This window comes from Sparus aurata, chromosome 1, assembly GCF_900880675.1.
Source record: "Sparus aurata chromosome 1, fSpaAur1.1, whole genome shotgun sequence".
Classification (NCBI taxonomy): domain Eukaryota; kingdom Metazoa; phylum Chordata; class Actinopteri; order Spariformes; family Sparidae; genus Sparus; species Sparus aurata.
This window is the reverse complement of record NC_044187.1, coordinates 13,194,062-13,206,332: the sequence shown is the minus strand read 5'-3', so window position 1 is coordinate 13,206,332 and position 12,271 is coordinate 13,194,062. Positions and strand designations below refer to the sequence as shown.

The 12,271-nt window shown below is 44.2% G+C and overlaps 1 long non-coding RNA gene across 1 annotated transcript in view; it reads left to right on the top strand.

Moving 5' to 3' along the window:
* LOC115578942 (uncharacterized) overlaps nt 1–7,458 on the top strand; it is an 88,420-nt gene extending 80,962 nt beyond the window's left edge. Inside the window, exon 3 of the long non-coding RNA XR_003983568.1 lies at nt 7,016–7,458. This is a non-coding gene — a long non-coding RNA (uncharacterized LOC115578942). The remainder of the gene's footprint in view (nt 1–7,015) is intronic.
* The last annotated feature ends 4,813 nt before the right edge of the window (nt 7,459–12,271 follow it).

The following is a 12,271-nucleotide window of genomic DNA, read 5'->3' as shown; positions in this document are numbered from 1 at the left end:
GCGGCGGGCTCGGTGGAACCAGAGGTCGTTGTCTTTCAATAAATCAGCGGAGGCAATAGCAGGGATGATTGTGTAGGCTGGCGGCCATAGTGGAGCTATTACTTATCCCCCTGTCAGTGAGCCGGGTCCAGCCATTGTGCTCGGGCCGGCAGCGGGTCACGCGGTGGTGCCAGGAGCAGCTCGGAAGCACCCTCATGCACAAAATGTGTGTGTGTGTACAAATAGGATGAAACTGCCCATTACCACTGTGGATATTTGCAGAAGTCTGTGAGAGAGTGAGTCAGTCAGTCTGCTGCAGTTCCTCCTGACCTTATAAGGCCGCAGCTAATCTGCAGTCCGCCTGTGGTGTCATTAGTCCTGTCGTTTGTCACTCTCTCCTAGCAGCACATAGTCGCACATCCATCAATGACTGTCCAACAATAGCGTGGGTGATTTGCAATCATAACGCAATTAGGAGGCCGTATTGATGCGATTAATATTTAATATTCCACTGTAAGATGAGGCTGCAGGTGGTTGTTTTAGCAATGCTGACAGCAGAGAAGCCCCCCGAGAGGAAGCTGCTGCACCTTTTGACTGGATGGAGGGGAAGAAGTTGCGAGAGAGAGGGAATTAATGAAGGGTCAGCTGTGCAGATGAGAGGGGGGTATTAACCTACAAGAAAGGGAAGCTGTCTTCCAATATCTTACGCTCCCCGTGCTCCCGCCCACTCCGTCCTTTCCTGAGGATCTGCACCACGAGCGCTGTGGCGTCAAGGTCGTTCGCGCTACGTCAGAGTGATTCAGGACCAATAAAACCGAACAGCCGGGTGCTCCAGGACTGAACTGAGAGGTAGAACATGATTTGTTTTCCACTCGCCGATTTCCAAGACCGTTCAAAGCCCACTGGACACCACCAACAATATATAAACCATAGCACTCAAACAGCACTCTGCTGGCTACGCAGCACCTGCACAGGCAGTTCGCCAGTCAATTTTCCTCTTCTCTGTGTTACTACTGATTGATTGACCCACCAGAGCTCAGTTCGATAGTACTTTGATCCCTACATACACAGCACTTCTGTTTGCTAGTATTTATATAGTGATGATGCATGAAAACCATGTGGATTTTGCAGAATCCTCTCAGACTCTCTATCCTTACTTGCACTGTAATGAGCGATTTGTTGATCGACAGAAATAACCCAAACAATTTGGATGATTGATTCGCCATTTAAGTCATTTGCCAAGAAAGACATCTCTTGGGATTCCAGCTTCTCAAATACACACACAACCTCATCGGATTATTTTGTTTATTTTATAATCCTGCCATTTTATGTAGCCAACCTTACCTGCTTTTTGATCCCACATTTTTGTTTTTTATCTCACCTGCACAATAGAGAGGGGCTCCTTTTTTCCTGGAGTTGCCCTGAGTTACAGGTGTTGAGTAGGTGTGGGGATACTCATGAGCCCCCAGAGGATCCCTTCTATGTGACTATGAGTTGCTGAGAAGATGGCTGTTATTGTTCTTAGTGCACCAAACAGCTGTTCAGAGTATCTGGCCCATGATCAATCGTGAATGACTGCACTACTTTGCTTGCGCTCTTATGCACGGGTTCCATCACCTACTGCAAAGAAGAAAGAGCATTAAAATGCTGATCATTGTGTGCTTCGTCGGTACGCCATGGTTGTTTTGAGCTGAAACAGACAACCTTCTCCTGTTGTTTCAAACTATCGCATCTGCAGCTCAACACGTGAAATCGCTCTTGCGTACCTGTGTACTTGTGTGGACCATGTTTCTGCCCTTAGACTTACTAGTCGGTAGTAGCAAACTGGCACTTGAAGGCCAGATTAGCTGCAGCTTTGCCGGTTCTTCTCAAGCGAAGTTGTTGGGGCAGGCTCCCAGGTGAGGGAGGAGTTTGAGGAGGCTATGGTTGGACAAGGAAGGATACAAGCAGTCAAAATGAGTTTAGTTTGCAGGGCGGCTTGACTCACATTTCAGATGGGATGAGCAGCTCAGACATCTGGATGGAACCTGGAGTCGAGCGTCCCTGCGTCAAAAGGAGCCAGTTGAGGTGATTTGGGCATCTGATCGTGATTCCTCCTGAGTGCTTCACTTTTTTTGTGGGGGGGAGTTCCTGGATAACTGGCAGGAGACGTCAGGGGAGACCAAGAAAAGTCTGAATATATATCTCAGAATATGGCAGGAGATGGATGGGTGACCTAAAAAAAAATAGTGCCACACAAGTCAAAGTCGAGAAGATGAATTTATGATTATGATATTCAAACTTAAATATCATACAGTCACACTTGATAATCATCGGTGGAATAAATCACAAGTTACTATATGAATCTACAAAATAGTAGAACTGTGTGTCGTTTCTCATTCATGATTGATGGCCTTATGTAGAAAGTTTAATTTGACTAGTGACAAACTTTTGGTCCCTCCACTAAATAATGTAAAAACACGGGACACGACTTGTACAAACTTGTGCGTCTCGTGTGTTTTGCTGTAGGTCCCTGTGGATTGAAAACTAGACTGCTCGGCGCTGGATAGTTGTAAATATGCCGAACCAGAGGCTCACAAACTCATCTGAAAGTTTTAGCAACTATCCATCATCCAGCAGAGTCACAGTCTGTCAGTTCAAATAGCGACACTCGAAAAGAAAATAAAAAATGATTGCACGGCGTCGTCTTTGGCATCGGAGCAGCGTAATGAATGTGGAACCAGTTTCATTCTTCTTTTTTTTCCCCCTTTTTTTTTCTCGATAATAGTACAAACTCAAAATAGACCCTGCCATTGAATGTCACCACATCCATCAAAACAAAAAACAACTCCGCTCCAGAACGAGGCATCTCCATAATACGATGTCTTACAGAAACACAGATGTATAAAAAGCATCCTGAGGATATAAAGTGAGATATTCTGCAAGAACCCATTACTTCTGGAGCACAATCCATCTTTGTCTCTACTTTAAAATACTGTCCCAGAGTCTATAAAAAGGAGATATCACTGATATTCATTTATATTAAATGAATTAATTTGATTTAGTAGACGAATTTCATTAAGGGAACTCATTGTGGGGATCTGATGAAGGCTTGTTCGGCAGCCTGATCATAATCACCGTCACTGCGTTCCAAAATGTATATTTATTTTGGAACCCAGGTCACCTTTCTCAAAAGTAATCGAGACGACAAATAGCTAAATTGTACTAAGCAGCCATTGATATATTTTCTTTTTAATTGAAAATTGAAATGATAGCGTATAATGCTAAACCAAGCCTTAACTGGCCTTTTGTCACAGCTTTTGAGGAACTGTTGGCTCTGCAGAGTCAACTGAGGTTGTGTTTGAGTGAATCAGTTTCTAGATCGAGCTACCATTTAGATAATATGTTGACGCCCAACAGTAGGGTTGGACTAAATTAACCCTGAAAACACTCATGATAATAATAATAATTGACCTAACTGAAACACCACTGGTGCAGCTGGGGCCACCATGTTTGAAAAAACAGAAACAAAAAAAAAAAACCGCGCTCTTGGATTTCCCTATGGTAGATTAAACATGATGAAGTGCCCTCTAGGGCGCCGTTTCAGTGGACAAAGCGTGGTGAAGTGTCCTCTCTTATATCATGCCCTTCTCTTAAACACATCACGATTTCTTGCCCCACTGCATGCAGCTGGTGCCATAATTATTTTTGTTTTGTTTTTTTGCCCCTGCCCCTTTAAAACGTCCTGAGTCCGCCAATGAAAGCAACCTTCTGGTTTGATTAATTCAACCTGGGATTTTTTTTTGTGTTTAAGGATCTCAGTCACAGACCACGCACATGTTATTCCCGTCTCTCTATCCCCTTATTTCCTCTTACCTCTCTTACCTGCTCTTTAATAAATGCGTCAAATCTCCCTAATATAATGAAAAAGTAGCAGCTGACAGCAAAATCACACCTACTCTGAATCTCTCTCCCAGTGGGACGTTCATGAAGGATATTTTCCGATTGAGAAAAAGGCAGATTTTACGGTTTCTGTCTGAAAATCCTGGTAAACACTGAGTGTGTACGAGTTTCTTTGGGAATACAATCATTGTTACGTGGGCTGCCACCTACATCACAGTGCACGATACTGAAATTTAATCACAGACTAAGTCATACAAACTTGGCAGTTGTAATGACTGTAAATTTGCTAATAAGAACAAATACATGTGTGGGATTTCCATTAGCAATCAGTAGAAGTCACAGCATTTCTGACACTAACTCACCGTCCCTGGTGGCTGAATCATCATTCACTCAAGAGATGATATATTATCAGATTGTGGAAAGTTCTCCAGAAATCCTGTATCGTCTCAATCTACGGGGTTGAATAAGTGTCACTTTTTAAATGAAGTAGTGAAAAGACTTGTAAAAAGAACTGGGACGGGGTGACTTTTTCACTGAGCCCAATGACAAACTTGGATCTCCCCTTTTCTTCTCTAACTGTTGCGTGAATCTTCCTCCTCAAGCTTTCTCGGGGGAGGCGGGATTGAAGTGAAAGCCGCGCGTGCTTTACCTCTGCTGTCGGAAGACGGGTTTTCAAAACGCAGGCTCTGGATCCACGCCGCTCTGTCCTCCCACACAAGGCTCTGACGCCTTACCTTGACTTTTAAAGGGGACACGTTGGTGACAGCTGAGGCAGCAGACGGTCCTCCGGCCTCGGCTGCGGCGAGGAGGGAGATCGATGATGAGGCTAATGATGCTGTGTATTAACAGACTCTAAATATGGATGGAAGTGGGGAGACGGTTCATGATCATAAAGGTATCACAAATCGTCAGATGGTCAGAATTATATACTTAAAAAGCCCAAGTGTTGAGAGAGGTGGCACATATTACTATGTCATATGATATCATTTGGGTCAAAATTATGTGGACGAGCCTATTATATGCACCCTACTTTTCATCTGAATCTGTTTCTCATGGTTTGGTTTTTGTCTCCGCGTTCCAATTAAGGGAAACTGTGATGCTTCAGCTTAAAGTCTTAATTTAGACAATAGTGTGCTTTCAACTTTGTGCCAGTGAATTGGGCGAGGCCCCATTGTGACAATCTCCACAAAGGAACAGTTCTTTTGAGTTGGAAGAAGAATTTGACTGGCCCCATCCCAACATCTTTGGGTTTAATCTGGAACGTCGACTGTGAGCCAGGCCCCATCGCCCATCGTCAGTGTTCGTGATGTTGTGGCCGAATGTGATGGAATCCCTGCACACAAAATGGTGGAGGCGCACATAGTAGCATGTTAGGGTGCTGGCCGACAGTCGGCCATCGGTGGGCGTCTGTGGCTTTGGTTGTTACAGTGTATCCTGCAACGTTGGCGCGAGTCAGCCCTTGTTGGCGGCGTTTTTGTAGCATTTTGAAGCATTTTGAATCGGCAGCGGAGCAAGTCGGTCATAGAAATCACTCTTAATTAGCTAAGCGAATCAGTTCATGAGAAGAGAAATGGAAAAGAAAAGGAAGGCCCATTGAGTCTGTCGCTGTGGACGATTTCGCCCATTTAGTCCTGCTCTCCTTATTTGTCGCCTCCGCCTCTTTGCCAGTTCCATTTGCAACCTTGCAGCTGTCTGCCTTCATTGCCACTAGTCCTGTGGTGCGGGCCCTGAATACATATTGTTGAAGTAAAGAGATGTCAAACTGTTAAATGTTGGTATTATTTCATGTGTCCACATAGTGTTAAGATAGAACAACATCGGAAAATGTTTTTGGTAAAGTTGTGAAGTAGAGTGGGATCACAACCAGTGGCGGAAGGTGAGGTTCGCCCAGGGGCGTCATGCAAGCTCTGACCGCCACTGATCACAACCATCGCCGATTAATATTTGTCTGACATGACTCTGGGCAGAAATGTACTAAAGTTCTACTCTCGTTCCTTCCTCACTCGCTGTCGCGTCATCTAATGTTTCCCCCCCGGAAGTTACAGCGACAGGCGATACTGTTACCTGGAATAAAATGACAATTTTATTCAGGTCGGCGCGGAGCTGGAAACACGAACAACTGAAAAAGAATCATAACAACGTCACTTACAGACATTTTATTGTGGAAACGTTACATTTGATATCGTCAGGGTTGCTCTAAAGCCGAGGGAACATTGTTAACCTCCCAGTTTCCCTGAAGTAATAACCTGCGTTCCGGCGGGAGGAACTGGTGACGTCAATCCATTGATGCAGCCCTGAAATGAGGAGGTGAGGACTGACACGCGACGTATACATGTGTGTGCAGACGCTCACACTTACACACACAAGACACACGTGCACTTTATTCATGGACAGACAAACAGACAGACAGACGGACAGACAGACAGGTGAGATCAAAGCCTGAGCAGCTGGTGGTCTGCCTCCTCTGGAGACAGACAGATGGCACGCCATTAATTAAGCAGAAACCACAGTGGACTCAGCCCACCTGAGATTAACCGTCTCCCTGCCGCCCTCAAATAGAGACTTCTGCGAAGGAAACTCTCTCTCACGCTAACACCTTCCGAACACAAACACAATAAAAAATAACTCGGGGCATCGACGCCATTGCCCCTCAGCACCCGAAGACATTAAGTGTTTTATCCAAGTGTAAAGCGTATTAGCCACTTGCAATTCAGGCCGCATAGCTGAAAATAAAGCTAGAAAATTTAAACTGCCTTGCCAAGAATGAATTAACTGATAAGTGAATAAATGAATTGAATGGTTTTGTAAATGCCGTGCTTCAGTATGCGCGTGAAAAATTTAATATGCTTGGATGCAATCCAAGCCCTAAAGTAATGATTATTTTGTATTCCAAAGGAATCTTTTAATATCCGTCTTTGAAATAATATGCACTTAAAATTTTACAGTCAACCCCTGCACCGTGTTTGATCGTCTGTTCCAGCCAATAAGGTGTGAGTGGTAGCGTGTGTCATTTTGTTTGGTAAATGTATTCCCTGTTAGAAGTGGTGACAGCAATTCTTGGAGTGATTTATCACCGGAACAAAAATAAATATGCAAAAATGTGTCCCTTTTTTTTTTTTAAACTGTTCTCATGGCTTTATTTCTGATAGTACAGGTGAAGATAGGCAGGAAACAGGATGAGAGAGACGGCGGATGACATCAGGACCCTGGGCTGGTGCAGCGAGCTCACGGCCCTTTGCACATGGACTTCACACTCTACCAACTGAGCTACTGGGGAGCTCCAAAAAGTTTTTACCTTTGAGCAACAGCATGCACGACCTGTTATTCAAACACTGTGTTTCAAAAGCACACATTTTGTCATTCACCTTTATTGTCATGAAGGAGAAACTGAAATTCTACAAGGCACCTTCAAAAACTTTCTCAAAAGGATGGAAATGTGTGAATTTACTTGAACTGTTCACATTTTTTTTTTTTTTTTTACATTTCAGCAATTGTTGTTAAAGCTCTCACTGTAGGAATGCATTTGTATTCAACTTAAAACTGTAAACTTTCTCCGACAAGAAACAGAAAATTAAAGAAAACTGGTCGTTGCCAGAGTGCGGCATATAAAAATGGTGAGCTGATCATGTTTTGAATAATGCATTTTAGTTTGGTATCTTATGTGTATTATTGGTTATTTGATTATCACTTTAAAGCTATGTCAAGGATAAGTTCAAGTCACTATTTACTCAAGTTTCATAGTCGATAAAACATTTCTGGAGCTTCAGAGCAAAACAGAGTTGCAGCATTCTCCTCAACGACTGAAGGAAAGATGATAACATGTTTCAAAAAGTAAAAAAAAAACGAAAAAAACAACAAGATCTCCAAAATTGATTTGTGGCACAGTTCAGACTGCAACATACAACAAGACAACAAACAAACAGACTTACAAACTGAATAAAACAGGAACAAAAAAAACCAAAAAAATATGGAGCATGATGTTTAAAACTTAAAATAAAACATAAAACATGTTGGAACAATGTTGGAAAAACAGTATTAAAACCAGGACAGGAAAACTGAAAACTCAACGGCTGATCAACAGATTACATACGTTACAATTACATGAATACAGTGAGTTAGATGAGAGAGATGTTTATTAAGATGTAAGAAGTGTGAACTGTGAAGTCTTTCCTCTAACAGTCCCGCTCAACTCAAATTAACCCGTCACTTAATTCATAAGAAGTCCTCTTCTTCTCCCTCCACAAAACAATCTCTTGCCAAGGTCTGTATAAAACACTTTTGTGTGGTGTTACTGTAGAGTACGGTCTTAAATTCTCTGTTCTCCGATCCTACCGGGACACAATAAAAAAATCTCAGGCATGGCGAGAAACATCAGAGCGGGTCGGTCGACCAGGTTACAGAATTGATATTATGATCATTTACATTCAGATGTTGTCTGTAGTGTCCTGTTGTTAGCTGTTCAGCGCCGCCCTTCATCGCCACATTGCTTTGTTTAAATAATTTGCTCTTTGTGTTTTGGTGGCAGGATCCACACGCAGCCCTTCCCGCCCAGTCGCCGGGATATAATGTTGAGCAGTTGATGCTTCTGCAAACCACAGATGCATCCACATTTATACATGTCAGTGGCCGAGGTGCCATATTGACATTTCTGCAACACCTGCCATATCATGTTAGCCTCGCGTGTGTATTACCTGACTTTCAAATCAGGGGGGTGGATGGATTACAGGCACGGAGGCTGCCAAACGAACAGTTCGAGTCTGCATTTTGTGTGATACCAGTGGATTTTGTGCTGACCCAACAGGATTTGTTTTCACAGGAAGTCGGCCCATCTCCAGCCGTGTTTGTGGCAACCAAAACTGGATACTTTAAGCCCAACCATGACGTCTTCATAAACATAACCAAGTGTTTTTTGTGCCTAAACCTAACCAGAGGATAAGCACAGCGCTGCGACAAGAGAGAAATGGAAAAATCAAATCTAAACAAACAAAAACAAAACCCAACTCCACCCAGCATCCACCAGTAAGCTCTTATTCTCCTCTACTTTATTATGGCCACTCTTCAACCTTGTCTATTCAGTGTAATATACACAATACATCCGTCGGTGTTATTATGTAATGGCACTTCAAAGGTACGTTTCTGAAGCACCCCCTCTTATAGCCGGGTCATTTTTGTCGAGTCACTGCTATATTTTTAGCATCCTGTGACTACCGCTTACCGCTGGCTAATGTCTCATCTGTGCATGCTGCAATCTATCAGCCGCCCTGCAGGAGGAGAGCGCCGCGGCGAGCCCCCCCCCACCTATCCAGGAGCTCCTGCTGTGGATTCCCCGCAGACCGAACCCGTCCATTCCCCCCCTCGGTTACCTACGAGGGCCTGTCTCCGCGCGTCAGCTCAGAGCGACGCAGCCCAGCTTGAAGGCTTCACCCTCCGGTTCCCAATAAGAGGAAGGCTGTGTGTGTGTGTGTGTGTGTGTGTGTGTGTTGCATCTATCAGGTTGCTGGACGGAGAGCTCCTCTCAGGCGGTAGGCAATGCATCAGGTGATGCTGAGCGTGGCCACCGTCAGCCTGGAGATGATGTGAGAGCCAAGGCCGTGACATGACTGAGCTGTTGTTTTGTTATCGCTGAAAATAATGCGTCTGATGTTGTCATATTTGAATACTGAAAACACAGCGAGATTGATTTATTCTTGACGTTGTGGCTGAGATCCACCGAGGAATCATTTCAACCAGTAAAAGAATATGGTGATTTCTCCATTTGAATAATGAACTCGCAAACTAATCTTGCGAAAATTGTTTTTTCATTTAACAGGCCGCATAGCCACCAATTATTGTCTGTCATTTGCGCTGGAATCCCTCTTTGAAACATATCAAGTCAGTGATTTGAGCTGTCTGGAGCTCTCTGATTGCCAACACTTAATGAAACACTTCATAATAATGGCACCTCCTTCAATGAAGCAACGTGAAAAAAAAAAAAAAACCCACCAGGAGTGAACCAGCAGTAAATGAACTTTTAAAACGAACAGTAATTAGTTCTGCTGAACTAGAGTCCCTGTAGTCTTGACGGGGCCAGCCGCACACATCGATCCTGTCAGAAGATGTGGCGAGAGCTCCCACAGGCAGCGCGGCTCGGAGCGCTGCTGTTCTTGTCATTGCCATCATATCACAAGTGTCCCCTCAGTCCCTGTCCAATTAGAAGCCACCGCGGGCCCAAACCTTCTAACAGCATTGTTGCAGAACCTGCGGCCGGAGGAGGCGGAGGAGGAAAAACACTGTACGCAGAGCACATTTCGTTCACTCTTTGAACTGCAATTTATAAAGCAGATTTTAGTCGGGGTCTTCTCTTTAAGGGAGCGCTTAGAGTCCAAGCAGCAAGGAGGAGGATCTTCGCTGGAAGAACTAATCCCTCTTTAATAAACACAAACATGAAGAGTGCCTAAAACTTAACGTGTAAGGAAGAGGTTCGGGCGTTGGAGGGAGCGTACGCTGCTGGGATAAATGGATGAGCAGAGCAGTCGGTAAAAAGTGTCAAATTATAGAGGCCGCCGTGTTCAACTGCACCAATATGATTGGATGTTGTTAATCAGCTTGTAGCCAAGCAGCCGATGAATGAGCGAGTGATTACTAAGAAACCTTAATTAAGGTTTAGCACATAGGTCACAGTGCTCAATTCAGTAATCACATCAGCTCACTTTATGGCTGCAATTAATCAAATAACTGCAGTTTGTTTTTACAGTGACTCGTTTGGTAGGAATTGATTTATTTTTTTTTTTTTTGCAAAAGGGGAATCCCCTTAATAGTTCCATCCATCCATCCCTCCGCCCACCCATCTGTCAATCCATCCTCCCATCGATCCACTGTGGCAGAATGCTAAGCAAGGTGGTCCAAACGTTCCTTTTCCCAGCAACATTTTCAAGCTTCTTCTGGGGGATAACACAGACTCTCTCAGCTAGATAAGATATTCGTTCCTGGTCTTCCACTAGTTTGACCTGCTGGGATAACCTCCGGGGGAGGCGCTCAGGTGGCAACCTGATCAGATGCCTGAACCATCACAACTGGCTCCTTTCACTGCAATAGTTCTACCTCAACCTCCTTCTCGGGTGGCAAAGCTCCTCCGCCTGTCTCTTAGACTGAGCCCAGCCACCCTATGGAGGAAAGTGACATCGCCGCCCGTATCTGCAATCTCATTCCTTCGGTCACTACCTCAAGATCGCGCCCACAGGTGAAGGTATGAACACAGATCAACTAGTAAATCAAAAGGTTTGCTTGCCGGCTCAGCTCCCTCTTCTCCACAGCAGTCGTAGCAATCTTCCCGTTCATCTCACGCTCATGAACAAGACCCAAAAAGTTGAGCTGCTTCACTTGGGGGTCAGTAACTCACCCAGCCAGAGGAAGGAATCCACTGTTTTCCTGCAGAGAACAATATCCTCAGATTTGTAGATGCTGATTTTAATCCCAGCGGCTTCACACTCTCAAATGCATAAATATTAATGACTTGAAAAAACTAGAGGAGAGCCCTTTAAACCCCAGGTACACGTTTATTGGAAAATGTACCTCCATATTTGCTGAATTGTATGCCTGCCTGTAATTTGCACCTACACACGCAGACAAAGTGAGCTGCTGTGCACTAAAAAAATGATGGTTCTAAAAGAAGGTTACGCCGCCGGTGAAGTAAAACTCCTTTCCGGGTTCCTCCCTTAGAAATGACTATCATACATCGGTTCCTTTCTCGGAAACGATTTGAAAAACGGCGAGATGGGATCAACATTTGACACAACTAAACACTGACTCCAGGGGGAACAAAGCCAGACAGACATAGCAGTAGGGATTCAGAAATAATCAGATGTTGCATGCATTCTGTGCACAAATACAGAAGTGTCGACAGAAGCCAGATTTAGTTGGACCAACTCTCTCTCTCTCTCTCTCTCTCATGACGTGACCTTTTATGTTAAGACTCAGTCATTCACATTCCAGCGCTAAATGTCACCAAATGTCAAATCAAGGCCTCGCTACTCCAGCTCGTCAGGTCACGGGCAGAGATGGGAAATACGATTTATATATTGAAAAAAAAGGTCTGCCATGATATCATCTCATGGTTCTTCTGCAATCTGCCTCTCAGCTGTGGGCAACATTAGGAGCAAAACTGTCACGTCGCTTGAACCTAAAAGTGCGGCATAGCCAATTAGGGTCCCTGCGATGCTGAGAGCTGTGGGGAGATGTTTAAGAAATCAATGGCAAGCTAATTTCATGCAGGGCACAGAGCACGGAGCCAAGCCCGGTGATTATGTTTGAGAACACCGAGGTAAATAAGAGTGTTTACCCGTGTATTTATACATCTCAAAAAACCCAAATTCCTGGCTCGGAACACAGTGGCATTATACGCTCTAATTGAAAGACTTGACAAATAGGCTGT